Source organism: Phocoena sinus, chromosome 4 (genome assembly GCF_008692025.1).
Source record: "Phocoena sinus isolate mPhoSin1 chromosome 4, mPhoSin1.pri, whole genome shotgun sequence".
NCBI lineage: Eukaryota > Metazoa > Chordata > Mammalia > Artiodactyla > Phocoenidae > Phocoena > Phocoena sinus.
The window spans coordinates 90248268-90261933 of NC_045766.1; the positions used below are offsets into that span (position 1 = coordinate 90248268).

The 13666-nt window shown below is 37.3% G+C and overlaps 1 protein-coding gene across 6 annotated transcripts in view; it reads right to left on the reverse strand.

The window, feature by feature from the left end:
- The window catches only part of BBX (BBX high mobility group box domain containing), a 286866-nt gene that overhangs the window by 115557 nt on the left and 157643 nt on the right, over positions 1-13666 (reverse strand). The gene's annotated exons all lie outside the window — the stretch shown is intronic.

The window sequence follows — 13666 nt, forward strand, 5'->3', positions numbered from 1 at the left end:
ATAATAATGAAACAATTTAGGAACTAGATAGCACACAATAGAGTGCAATAGACATGGTCCAAACGATTAGGGAATATTTAGTACGCAATAATAAGACATTCTCGGCACCCAGATACTTGGCAATTATAACAGACATTGGAGAATTCAGACAATTCTCTTTATTCACTTTGATGATCTCAATTCGTCCCAGTGTTAACCCTTTAACTAAAGGCTAAACTTACCCACATCACTGAGGGCACAGCCAGGGGTGAACTACAGGTTCTGGGATTTCCCTGTCACTGCAAACTTTGCCAGCTCTCACCGGGCTTCTCTTACTCTGGGCACCAGCAAAAATAGCCCTTTGAAAAGATCCTGCAAACAACTATTCAGATCCTCGTTGTCTTGTTATTTAAGACTGGGTTAGGGTCTGCAACTTTCCAAAGGATGAGGTAGCTGGAAGGAAGTCAGGTGGGTGGCTATTCCTGAAACCTCAGGCTTGACTTAAGAAGAATTGGCTGGCACCTTATGGGAAAAAGTGATGCTTAAGGGAACACAGAACTGGAATTTTGTTCGCATTCACACAGAAACTGGTCAATGATGATCTGAGACAGGTGTAAAATGTAGTAATATTTTCATGCTTCTCATATTCATTTTTCTCTTGCTTGTAGAGTTTTTGCATCGTGAGAAGATAGGAACTATGGAACCAGTAACAGTAGCAGATTCAGAGTAAGGAGGCCCAGCATCTAGTCCTGGTTTTCACCTCACAAAAAGAGAAAGATTCAAAACCAGACCCGAATCAAGGACAAAATTAGTAATTGATTAAGAAGGAAAACTGTGGAAGGTCTTCAAGCATGAGAACCTTGGTCTAGATGACCTTGAAGACCCATTATTACCATTCTCTGCTATGATTTTTGCCTCGATGTCTCCAGCTGAGACCAGGCTGCACTGCAGAGTCCCCCCTCTCCTGTATATAGGCCTTCCTTCCCCTCTCTCATCTCCTACCAGGAAGATAAAAGACACAATAAATCAGCTTTCACAGCCCCTCACACAGCATTTACACTGGTGACAATTCACCTGTATAGATAGGTCTTTAAAAAATACAATAGCTGTTTTGTATATTTCTTCCCACATTGCTTTTCTCACAGTCTATGACAATCCCTTCTACCATTAATTAACACTGGATTCTATAATTTGAAAATTGAATACAATTTTGAATTTTGTATATCTTCATTAAGTTGCTTTTAATTACTGACATTTTAAACATTTTCCATGTGCTTCTTAGAATTCCATATTAAGGAAAAATAACTCTTCCAACTTTTAAATAAGACTTCCCAACATCTTTTTAGAGAGTGTATAGGAAGCATTTTCTTCCCTTAAAAGAAAAAGTCAATTTCTAATAGCTTCAAATCAAGGCCATGGAGGCCCCTAGTAACTTTTTTTTACTTTATTAATAATTGAGTTTATGCTTTTTTATGGAGATGTTAAACTCTCAAAGACCAGGAGATTCAGATTGCTAACAGGTCGGTTAGGATTAAATCACCTTTGCCCTACTTTTGCATTGATTAAGAATCACATAAGCCTGGAGAATCTGGAGCAAAACTCTGCCTGTGACACTGGAAAATTTGAACACCACAATATGCAGCTCAGACAGGTAATAAATGTGGCTAAATCTGAGACTTTAAATCCTGGGTCTCTTCACATCAATCCAAACCATTCATGTGCCAAGAGGGGAACGAGCTGGAACACTGAAGAGCTCCCTGGTGATGGAAAGATTAATGGGGAATTACAGGTACCTAATACATGAACAGTAGACAAAGGGGGCTGTCCTTCACCACTGAAAGTGCTAAATTATTAACTGTGACAAGCCCAGGCAACCACTGTCACTATTCTTTCAACACCTAACTTCCAGACAGTTTAAAATGTTTACTTTTCTACCTAAAAATTACCACAGGTTTATAGTAATAGAAATCTAGTCATCATATATCCATTTAAATACGTTACACCTAATATTTAGGATTTACAAAGTCAAAAAGAATGCTGTGTAATAGAAACAATAATAAACACTTCCATTTCAGACATTTACTTTCAATTTAGTTAACTACATTTTTATTGTAAATAAGGAAAGACTTGTAATTTAAAACTGAAAACAGAATTTTCATGTGCACAAAGTATGTCTTTTATCATTTTCTTTCTGGACTTAATCATGCATCAGGACACTATTCTAACTACAATCATTAGTTCATTTAATCCTCAAAACAACTCTATGAAGTAGGAAGCCTAATTATCCACATTTTACAGATAAAGCAGCTGAGGCCCAGACAGAAACTGGGCCAGGCTAACAGCCAGGAAACTGGTACAATGGACACCGGGATTCAGACTCAAGTGGTCCAGCTGCCATACTACACTGCTGTTCAATACTTCTTGTCCGTACATGGATGGCTCTAGAAGCATTTGGGAAAATGATAAACTCTGCAGTTGTCGCCATGCATTTCTTAAAATGGGATTAAACTAAAAAGGCTCCTATTGAGTCCTCTGAAGATCAAGAGGGCCTCAGAAGTAAAACACGTGATGATTACCTTTGTCAGCTTTAACCAGTGACTTTCTTTTTCAAGTGACATGCACCCATGTACTGCTAAAGTGACTGAGTACAGTTTAACTTCCCTGTAATTAGCATTATGAGCCTGCACCACAATTAAATCATTGCCTTACCTCGGTAGTTTATAAGAGTTGTATTATTAAATATCCTTCAGTTCACTGAATGATTTTTATATAAGAAGTAAATATTGACAGACAGAATCCAGATAAATATTTTGTTGAGTGACCTTCCCCTCCCGCCAACTCTTTGGCTGATTAGTTAAGTATTTCATAACTAAAACTTGCTTTACTTAGTATTCCCCAAAAATCCTGGAGTCCATATGTTATAAAAACTTTCAAAAACTCTGAGATTCATCTAAGAGGTATCTCTGCTACCAAACAGTTATATGGATCCCTAAATCCTAATTTCTCCTCTGTTACTACAAACCTCACACCCTGGGTAGGATAAAGCAAAGTACGTGGGAGGTGCAACAGGTGCAAGAGCTATAACTACTTCATTCATAAATGTGACAGTATCTGGACCACAACCACTACTGAACTTTGGAAATTCTGTAACTATAATTCTCAAGTCCTGTCTGGAATGCTCCCTAAACATACTGCAGTCAGAAATTACTGGCCAGGTACCTATCATCAAAAAAGATGAAATTCTTTTAAACACATTAAAAACGGAACAGGGCTTCCCTGGTGGTGCAGAGGTTGGGAGTCCGCCTGCCGATGCAGGGGACACGGGTTCGTGCCCCGGTCCGGGAAGATCCCACGTGCTGCGGAGCAGCTGGGCCCGTGAGCCATGGTCGCTGGGCCTGCGTGTCCGGAGCCTGTGCTCCGCAACGGGAGAGGCCACAACAGTGAGAGGCCCGCGTACCACAAAAAAAAAAAGGGGACAGGGGTGGGGGGAAGAATGGTTATTCTTATATAAAAATTGGACTCTACTACTGCTAAAATGGAGAGAGGGAAACCAGAAGATTTCTCATGGTTGTTTCTAGACACTGGATTCTATGAGGTATAAATTTGGGTTGGCTAATAAAACTGCACATTAGAACTGAAAGGGACCTTAGAAATCACAGACCAACCCCATCAATTTAAAGATCTGTAAATGTAAGTTCACAAAAAGTTGGGTTTAAAATTAAATCTTCTTATTCTCTGAGTTGGTATAAAGTTTGGTCCCTTTTGAGCAAATTATTATCATTATTATTAGGGTATTTTGGTTTGTTGTTTACTGAATTACAAACCTGAGATTGCTTTAAAGTTGTATTATTAGTAAGACAAATGAGAAAACCACCATTTAAAAAATTCAGAATTGCCAGGTTTATTTACAATCAAATAATAGAAAGAACTCTTTCTTTCTCTTCCTCCACTTTCAGCCTATGAAATGAACTGGATCAATATAGGAAAAGCTTCTAAAGGGCAATTTTATTCTATTATCCTAATGAAAGAAATCACTGCAGAATGAAACAGCCAAGAAATTATCTGTTTGAGCAACTTACAATTCTCCAGGTTCCTTGCTATTTGAAAGAATAAAATATCTCAAAGAAAAAGTACACACCAACAAAAAAACCTAGTGGCCGCAAAATGTAGGAGAGCAAAAACCTGCACTGAGAGTTAACTGAAAATCAATCAATAAAGACAAAAATCAGGAAAGTTGAATGAAGGATTCCATGGTTTGGGGGACTTTTGCCCAAAACACAGTATTAGTCAAAATGCTCTAGGACACAGGGAGTATTTCTGTAAGGCATTACTTACAGCAGATAGCAAGCAATCAGAAAAGTGGAAATCAGGATCCATTACTCATGGCAGGACAACCTGCATTATCCTCTTACAGATGCATCACTGGCGAGAGTGGATGAAGAAAAATGAAGGCTGAGAAAGAAAGGAAATGGTGTTTCTTTTACACGTAATTTTCAGCAAACTTTGATGAGTTTCAATCCTGGATGAGTTTTCCTCCCTCTCCTTCCTTCAATTTCTTTTAGAAAAATCATCTTGGTTAGGTTGTTCAAGTATGACTTTGCAACTAGGCTAATGTGGACCCAAATTACCACCTTCAACATTCCTTGTAGCAAGCACCTGATTAAATACCCTCTGGTTAAGCGGATCGAGGCAGCTTTACGCCAGTTCCAGCAACAAGAACCTGTCAAGCTGACAAATCAGTATCTTTACCCTGTCGGATACTGTCTCCTGTCAGGACGGTTTCCTATTTCTTAAAACTTGCTTCTCCACTTTGGTAGCCTCCTATCAATCTATATAAGGGTCTGGCTCCTAAAGCACGTAAATTCTTATTTTCCATTCTCCTTTTTCTCTGAAGATTACGTCGTTGACCTGATCTGGCAGGAAGTTATCTGGAAGCCATTTGCAGTGACCCTACCACAGAATTAGAACTGCATTTCTACCAGAGCCAATTTTAATTTCTAAAATGCCTAAATCAGTTGCGGGTGTTTTAAAACGACTCATAAAAAAGGATCACCACTACTGTGGTACTGCTTCCCCCTGCCGCTGCCCCCCCCTGCCCTGCCCTTTGTCCATAGTCAGAAAAAAAGATTAAAGGCAGGAAGTAGCCTAACTATCAACAAGCAGTTTTCCTTTGAAGACAGATAACAAGATACTGCAGTTAAAAGTATATCTGTAATTGCAAAGTTACTCTTCTTGAACAAATTCCAAGTACAATATCTGCCTTTGATCTTGGAAAAGCATTTTTCTCACTGTTCACAGCTGACACTGATAGTTCAGTTAGGCACCCCTGCTCCCAAATATGGGAAAAATGTTCCCTGAAATTCAATCGTGTGAGTTATTAGCTTTTAGCCGTCAGCCTAGAAGTAGCTGCTTATGCTCTGCCACTGCTGCTGCCTGGGAGAGTTCTGCCTGCTCTGACGATATGAGGACTTGTCATAGTAACGGCATCCACCTGACCACCTGTGTGATGTCGGACTGTCCTGGAGAGTCATTCAGCATCTCCTTGGACAGGGACCATTATCTCAGTAAAACACAATTACAACTATGAGAAAAAAGTTTGAGGACCTTAAACCTAAACCCTGTTTAAGGTTTTAAAATGAAATCCATTCTCAACCTTCATTTTCTATTTCAGCAAAAGTCTAACGGCAATATGTGGCTTTAATAATGAAGCAAGTCTATTTTAAAACAATAAAAATATTCCTAGTGTCTCTATGGTCCATTTTAAACAATCAGGGGAGATAAATACCATAGCATTGTACCATTTATTCAAAAATATTTTCTCAACTTCAACAGCTATTGGTTGTGGATCTCTTAATATAAGGAGGAAACAAGAGACATTAACATGGTAAAATTATGGAGTTAAGCTCTTATCTTTGGTAATTAATAACCCTTAAAGCTCAATTAGTAGAGAGAAACAGTAGTATCTAACTGAATGCTAAGAAAGATTTGTAATCCTAGGTTAAAATCCCCCATTACAACAATAGGATTTTTTCAGGCAATGAGAAAAAGAACACCTTCCATGGAAAAGAGCTATGCTTTTAAAGTTCACGCACGCGCACGCACACACACACACACACACACACGCACACACGCATACACACATACACATATACATACACTCCCAAAGTGTAGAGCTGATATATTGATAGATACCAGAGAACTGCTATCTGAACTTGGATAGTAAAGTATTCCATGCTTTCATAAAATATGATTTTGATTGAACATGACCCCAAAAGCCAAATCTAACTTTTGAGACTCTTTGAAAGTAGCATTAACCACCTAAGCATGTGAACACACAGTGACTCACAGTATCTGCAAGTAACATGCTAGGTAGCAGAATTAAGGAACGATAATCATGTCACTCTATCAGCATCAGGCAAATGTTGTCGTTAATAAATCCTTACAATACCCTAGCAAAATAGCCATTTTCTTTTCCCTGAAAAAGAAAACTTTGCCTCCCATCCTTACGAAATGGCAGTGGCATTTACAGATATATAGGGAACACACATAAAAAAGCATATATTTCTAAAATGTACAGCTCCAGAGCGCATCAAACCCTGAATCCCACCATCTTTGTGAAATACAAATAAAACACTAAATAGGAAGAAAACTCTCAACAAGAAAGGGCATAGAAATTAGGTAATCAAGAAATTAAACAAACAAACAAAAAAACCCCACCTTTCCTTAAATGCATTTATAGCAACATTTATACCCCATGATTCTAATTTAGAAGAAAACAATCTGTAGAAGTGTATCTATACATAGAAAAGACACTGGAAGGATAAACATCAAAATGTTGTGTTCACAATGGATATGGAGTAGTATATGCATTGAGGGTGATTTCCATTTTTGTCTTCATGCTTTTCAGTGTTTTCGACATGTATTATAAACAAAAAAGAAAGCCAATAAGGTGTTTTAAAATCAGATATTTTAAATGTAATTTAATAGAGAACAAAGTAGCAGGCTTCTGAGGTACCAAATCAATAAGCTGCAGTGGAAAGTCATTTTCTCTTTCTGATTCTGTCTGCGACCATGTGACATCTTTTCACACTTGCTCAAAATTAACTGCTTCACTACATAATGACTGCAACCACAGCAAATGGGCCTTTTTGTCTGTAATTCAATTACTGTAGAAGGTTTTATAGTTAGAATATTAAGACGTGAAGCATGCATTTGACTACATACAGAGAAATATAGCAGGCTCTCAACATACCATATGCTAATTAAGAGTGAATTTAAAAATTCCATTGTCTATTTATCCCAGAGGCCACCTAGCTTATTAACCACCGCTGTGGGTCTAGTGGGAGAGTAGAGACGTTGTTCTGTCTCATTTCCAGGTAATGGAAGTGATTTCCATACTGTGATCAAACGCCAGAGTTGGTTTGCTAGAATGTGTTCCCTGGGCCCCGCCGTATTTTATTCACACAGCTACTGCAACTTTATCACCTTGGATAGAAATTCTCACGTCTTCCACACTTGACTGAAGCATACTGACTACAAAGAATGCATCCAGTAAATGACAGACAAAAGAACAAACTGTCCTAGAAATAACTAAACTTGCAGACAAATGTCAGAAATGGCTCAAGAAATCATAGTGAATCATCTGTAATCTCAGTAACATAAAACACTGAAAGAAAGCTAGTAAATGTTCCTTCCTTATGAGAGGTTCCTAGCAACTTAAGGCTTCTTTCCTTCCTTCAACCCCCTGCTCACCCCCCATCCATGTTCCTAACACCTTCAAGAATTTATTCAACATCTGCTTTTAAAAAGAGAGGGACAAAATTAGTTTTTTTCTGTAGTACGATTATAAAGCTTGATTTTTCTCCTCACTAACTACAAATTATCTTTTGGATTTCATTACACTGTGCTGTTATGAAGAATGCTGAACATGTGTCATTTTATTTTACATTTGATTACGTGATCAGTAGCTGCTGAGAACATGCTTTAGGTGTAGCTATAGGTGCAGCCTCCTCTATGATCTAGATTGACTTTTATAGCCAACAGGTGTTAGATTTGGGGAATTTATATCTACAGCATCCCCGCTGTTAGTTTTACTCTGAAGACTGGGAGATAAAAGTTTACCCTCAGTTAAGCAGCTGAGTAAAAGTATCCACAAGATAATTTAACTTAATAAAATAGTAAGTGTAGAAACCTCCAGAATTTCTACAGGATTATAGTACCATCCACCTTATTTTTTATGTATGTGGCATGCATCCTCTGAGTCGGAAGAGGAGAAACTTCCAATTACTTATATGGTTCTGCTCAACTTACAGGAATATCCTTTACTCTAAATCAGCATTTCTTAGTGAGGATACTTTTGGCATTTTGTGTGGGACAGGTCTTTACTAGGCAAGACTGTTTTCACTCCCTGCTGAGTCAACATACATCTTAGCTCCTTTCCCATCCTTTCATCCCCATCCTCAATCTCAGGTAGTAACAATCCCCAATCGCTGAGAAAAACAATGTCCCACAACTTTCCAAACACTCCCGAGGTGAGGGGCTGGAGGGAGTACTATGATCCATACCGCCCCGCCCCCCCGTCCCCCAACCCCCGCCAGTTGAGAATCACTGCTCTAAATAAACCCTATATATAAAAATTCACAAAGATAATTTAAACTCCCTAAAACTCAAGCTTCATAGGGCTCTCCCCACATGAAGAGCCCATGAATGACTGCATTCACTAACACCTCCATCACCCCAACCCCACCCCTTCCATTTTCAGGAATATGCAAGGCTCACCTACACTATATTCTTAAGGCGTCCTTGGTCAGCTTGAATATTTCCTATGAACCTCTGACCATTAACCCTTATGTCATAAAACTTCTATGTCAGTTAATATTTCCACGTCTATCTGTGTTGATTACATATGCGATATCTAAATTGATTTAACCTTGTCAAAACAGGTTTCTAAAGCATTATTTATTCGCGCTACAATCATGCTTCCTCTAGTCAGTTATTTGAAGAGTGACAAAGACCCAACTTGTTCAATTAATGAAATTAATTCGTTTCGGAATTGTAATCTCTACTTTTTTTTCATTGTCAGAACTGAATAATCACTTACATAGAAGTTGAAACATGAGTGCCTGCCTTATTTACATGTGCAGCAGCTCCTATAGGACCCATCAAACTGGTATAGTAAGACCTGGTACTTCAATAGAATCACAAATGGTCTCCTATAAACATGAGGTAAATAGTGGTTTTAGCGGTTTCTGACTGCAAACCCAGCCTCCTTCAGGTGCAGCAAGTCCTCGTTTTCGTAATTTGGTTCTGTCGCCAGAGTCAGGCCAATCAACATTCTCATTTTACTTGGAAACCACTTCCCCCTTGCTTTTTGCATGTCTACCACCACGTGTACTCCTTGGCTTCTGGGATCCTATTTGGATTTCATAATCTATTGCCTTGGGAACACACACTCCTTGAGGTAAATGAGGTAAATGAGTCTGCTCAGGGTTAGCTCTAGTAAAACAGGGAAGCCAGATGTGTTCATTTATGCCACCCTTCAACTCTGCTCTGCGAACCACTTTTCTACACTTTCCTCAGAACCAAACAGTCTCATGTGGCCAATGAGCAAGTCTGGCTTCTTCAGCCCTCTATCATCCAAAAATAGGACTCGCTTGTCAGTGATGGCATTCTGGGCACAGTAACACTTATGGGCTCAGCAGGAAGCATTTGAAATCTTAAATTACGCTCTACTTTACACTTGTTCCTCCCAGCCTTCCTTGATCCCTGGGACTCAGATCAGACTATCTTACTGGTGCTATTCATTGCTACCAGACTTTCTGCTTTAAATGCCTGCCCTGAATCAAAGCTCAGAAAATTCCATGAGCCTAAATTTAGGGTAATATACATTAAATTATTACCATGGTCTATAAATTCCAAACAAGTTAAAAATTATGTATATTTGTATCATCTTCACAAAATATTTGCTAGGTAGCATAACTCTAATCTATATTGAGAACTTTACAATGTCCAGTATCACATTCAGTAAGAAAATTTGATGATACTGATATCAATTTTAAAGAAGCCACTTAGATTTCTAGTCTTTTTTTTTTTTTAACGAAGCCCTTAAATACAATTTTGAAAGAAATCCCAGACCATCCTGCCTAATTCCACTTTGGCTACATCTAGTGCTTCACGTGGTTTGGCAGAAAGGTTAACAGTGTGGACTCTTGTTTTTTCCTGGATTCATAAACCTCAATCAACAAATAATTAACTGTGTTACCTGGAGCAAGTAACCTAACCTCTTTGTGCCTTAGCATCCTCATCTATACAAAGGGGAACAACAGTCCTACCACATTGTGAGGGTTAAACCAATTTCTTTATATATATATATATAAACTGCTTAGAGTACTGCCTTGCTTACAGTAAGTGTATATGTATGAACCTTGCATAGAGTAAGTGTATATGAGAGTTTGCTATTATTATCATCGTTATGGTTAGTCACGGAATATAAGCCTTCAAACCAACTTGAAATAACTACAATTAACAACTACTAATCATTAACCTCATATAGTCAAAAAAGTAACAAATTCATTCAACACTGAGAACTTATAAACAGATGCCACAACTTATAAACAGATGCTATGCTAAGTTGACCCACGCTGCTTTAATCTAGTGCTCTTATCAGTAAATATTACAAGTAAAGGAATACTTCTGCATTTCAAAATTCTATGGGTAGAAAAAACTGGGGGAAAACCAAAATATAAACAGTGGGAGATTAGTTTAAAAGGAACAACATGAAAATCCTTTTCTTGGCATGAAGAGATATTTGAGATAAACTGTTAAATGAAAAAAATAAGGAACAGGTTCATGAGACATAAGAAGATTAAAATTTCTCTTTTATAAAAATACGACATAATAAATATGCTTATATACGCATAGACAAAAAAAAGAAGCCTGGGAGAATGAACACTGAATTGTTCACACTATTATCTCTATATAACAGGATTGAGTTTTTCTAATTTTTGTTAAGTTTTTAATAAATAAAAATAATTCAAAAACCGAAAGTAAGAAAACACTGGGGTATACTGTAAGCTTTCATAAAGAATAAGCTTTTAAAAATACTAATTGGCTAAACAGAGATTAGCCAAATCATTCATAAATTTGTATGCACTATGCAGAATAAGATTATTAGCGTATTAATAATTAACTATTTGAAAGCTTAACTCAAATAGCAAAAATCTTCCATAGAATCAGGCCAGTGCTTCTTACAACCTTATCTTAAAAGGAACTTTGGAACCATACCAAATATAAAATTTATATCTGTTTTAAGCACAATGTCTTGTATGTGGCAGAAAACATACATTATTTTCTAATTGATGGCTATTCTAATAGAGGACCAATTTTTTCTATGCTTGCTGATTTTTTTTATAAAATTAAGAAAAAACTGGTTAGGAAAGCAGGTTTCCCCATGTTATTAATACAGGTTACCAACATCATGTGTTTGAGAACATGTCAGGGATGTTGTAGAAACTTTCCTTACAATGAGTGGGCGATACGACAAAATCACTGATAAAAACTTTTCACTTTAGGATTATTTTAAAGTTCATATAAGTCCAGATACTCACGAACACCCAACCTTCAAAGAAAGACATTTTCTGTTTCAATGATACCCTTTAGTCAGGAATGCTGCAGGGCTAATTCTAAACACAAATATAAAGTGCCACCTAGTGGATATTTTTATAAAGTTTCTCTGCTTACACTTCAGTGTTATGAAGTAATCTTTAGAAAAGCTACTTTGAAAAAAAAAAAAAAAAAGAAAAGACAAGCTACTTTGGGTGGTCAAAAGGTACAAACTTCCAGTTATAAAATAAATAAGTCCTGGGGATATAATGTACAGCATGGTAACTATAGTTAATAATACTAAATTCCATATTTGAAAGTTTCTAAGAGAGAAGGTCTTAAACGTTCTCATCACAAGAAAAAAAAATTTCTAACTATGTGTGGCGATGAATGTTAACTAGACTTATTGTGATAATAAGCATTTTACTACATATACATACACACACTTATATAGTGAATCATGTTGTACACCTGAAACTAATATAATACTATATCTCAATAAAAATAGCTACTCTATATGAGGAAACAGCCATCCCTTACAGCGTTTCCTCACCAATTAGTAATCTGAGCTGGTGGATAACATATAATCTTTTTTAAAAAACACACCTCTGACTAATAATATTGATTTTATAACTCAAGTTGAACCTCTGCCACCATCACAGGGAATAAAAAAGGGCCCAGTTATCTTCTAAGTGTTCCAGGACCTGTAACGACAGCATACATAAGCTAGAAAGGAGACCCAATTTAACATCCTTTTATCATTCACTTCAGTTGATAACAATAAAATATTAGCATCATTATATGAGGACAGTAATTACTATTACATCTGCTCTACGCTATATGAAAACAAATTCACTTGGTCTAAATACACTATATCTGGTATTTAGAAATTAGCAGGGTTTCCAGCAAAGCCTTTGTACAAGCTGCAAAGGCCCTGGTTTACCATTAGAGGTGGCAGAAACACAAGTTATAACCAATTAAAATGAAATTAATGAAAAGAATTAAAGTGATATAAACACATAATTGAGGTAAAGTAGAAGGCTGAGGTACCTAAGTGTTCATAGGTTTAGTATGTGATAATTCAGATAACAGTTTAGGGGTAGACTTAAACAGATGAATTCCATATCTATCTAAATTTTCCTAGTTATAGATGCAATATTTTGCCTTTGGAAGCAGTCTCTATAAATATTTTTTAAAGCTTCTAATTATCTAGATATTTTCAGATTCCCACATTGGAAAACAGAAATGACTAACTTATTTGGAGAGCATCATACTCACTGATGAAAAGTTTTGACTCAGAAAAGAATTGTTCACAAGTTGTATCTGACATCTTTAGGAAAATTTTGCATTTCTTACTACTGTTCCTGGGTGTCATATTTAATTTATAGTATAATTTCTGTTTAAGGAGCTACTCTTCTAAAAATGAGATGCTTCCTTTTATAGAATTGACAGGGACTGCAAATCCAAAATCCACTCCTTGGAGGTCACTGTGTCCTCCAATTTACAGATGAGGAAAAAACAAGATCCACAGGGGTCAAAGGTTAGATCAAGTTCACCAAATAACTTAGTGGCAGAGCGAAAATACAGGTCTCTTAATCACAAAATTAGAACCCTTTCCACTATCTCACACTGCCTTTTTATTCTTCCTCAAACAGAAATGGAATGTTTCCATTAAATTCTTCTTAAAGTACTACAGTTTCACTTTTAATCTAAAAGGTCCACATGGGGACCTCCCTGGCGGCGCAGTGGTTAGGAATCAACCTGCCAATGCAAGGGACATGGGTTCGATCCCTGGTCTGGGAAGATCCCACATGCCGCGGAGCAACTAAGCCCGTGCACCACAACTACTGAGCCTGCGCTCTAGAGCCTACGAGCCACAACTACTGAAGCCCGGGCGCCTAGAGCCCGTGCTCCGCAACAGGAGAAGCCACCGCAATGAGAAGCCTGCGTACTACAACCAAGACTAGCCCCCACTCGCCACAACTAGAGAAAGCCCGTGCACAGCAACAAAGACCCAACGCAGCCAAAAATAAATAAAAATTAAATCTTAAAAATAAATCAATAAATAATAAAATTTAAAAACTAA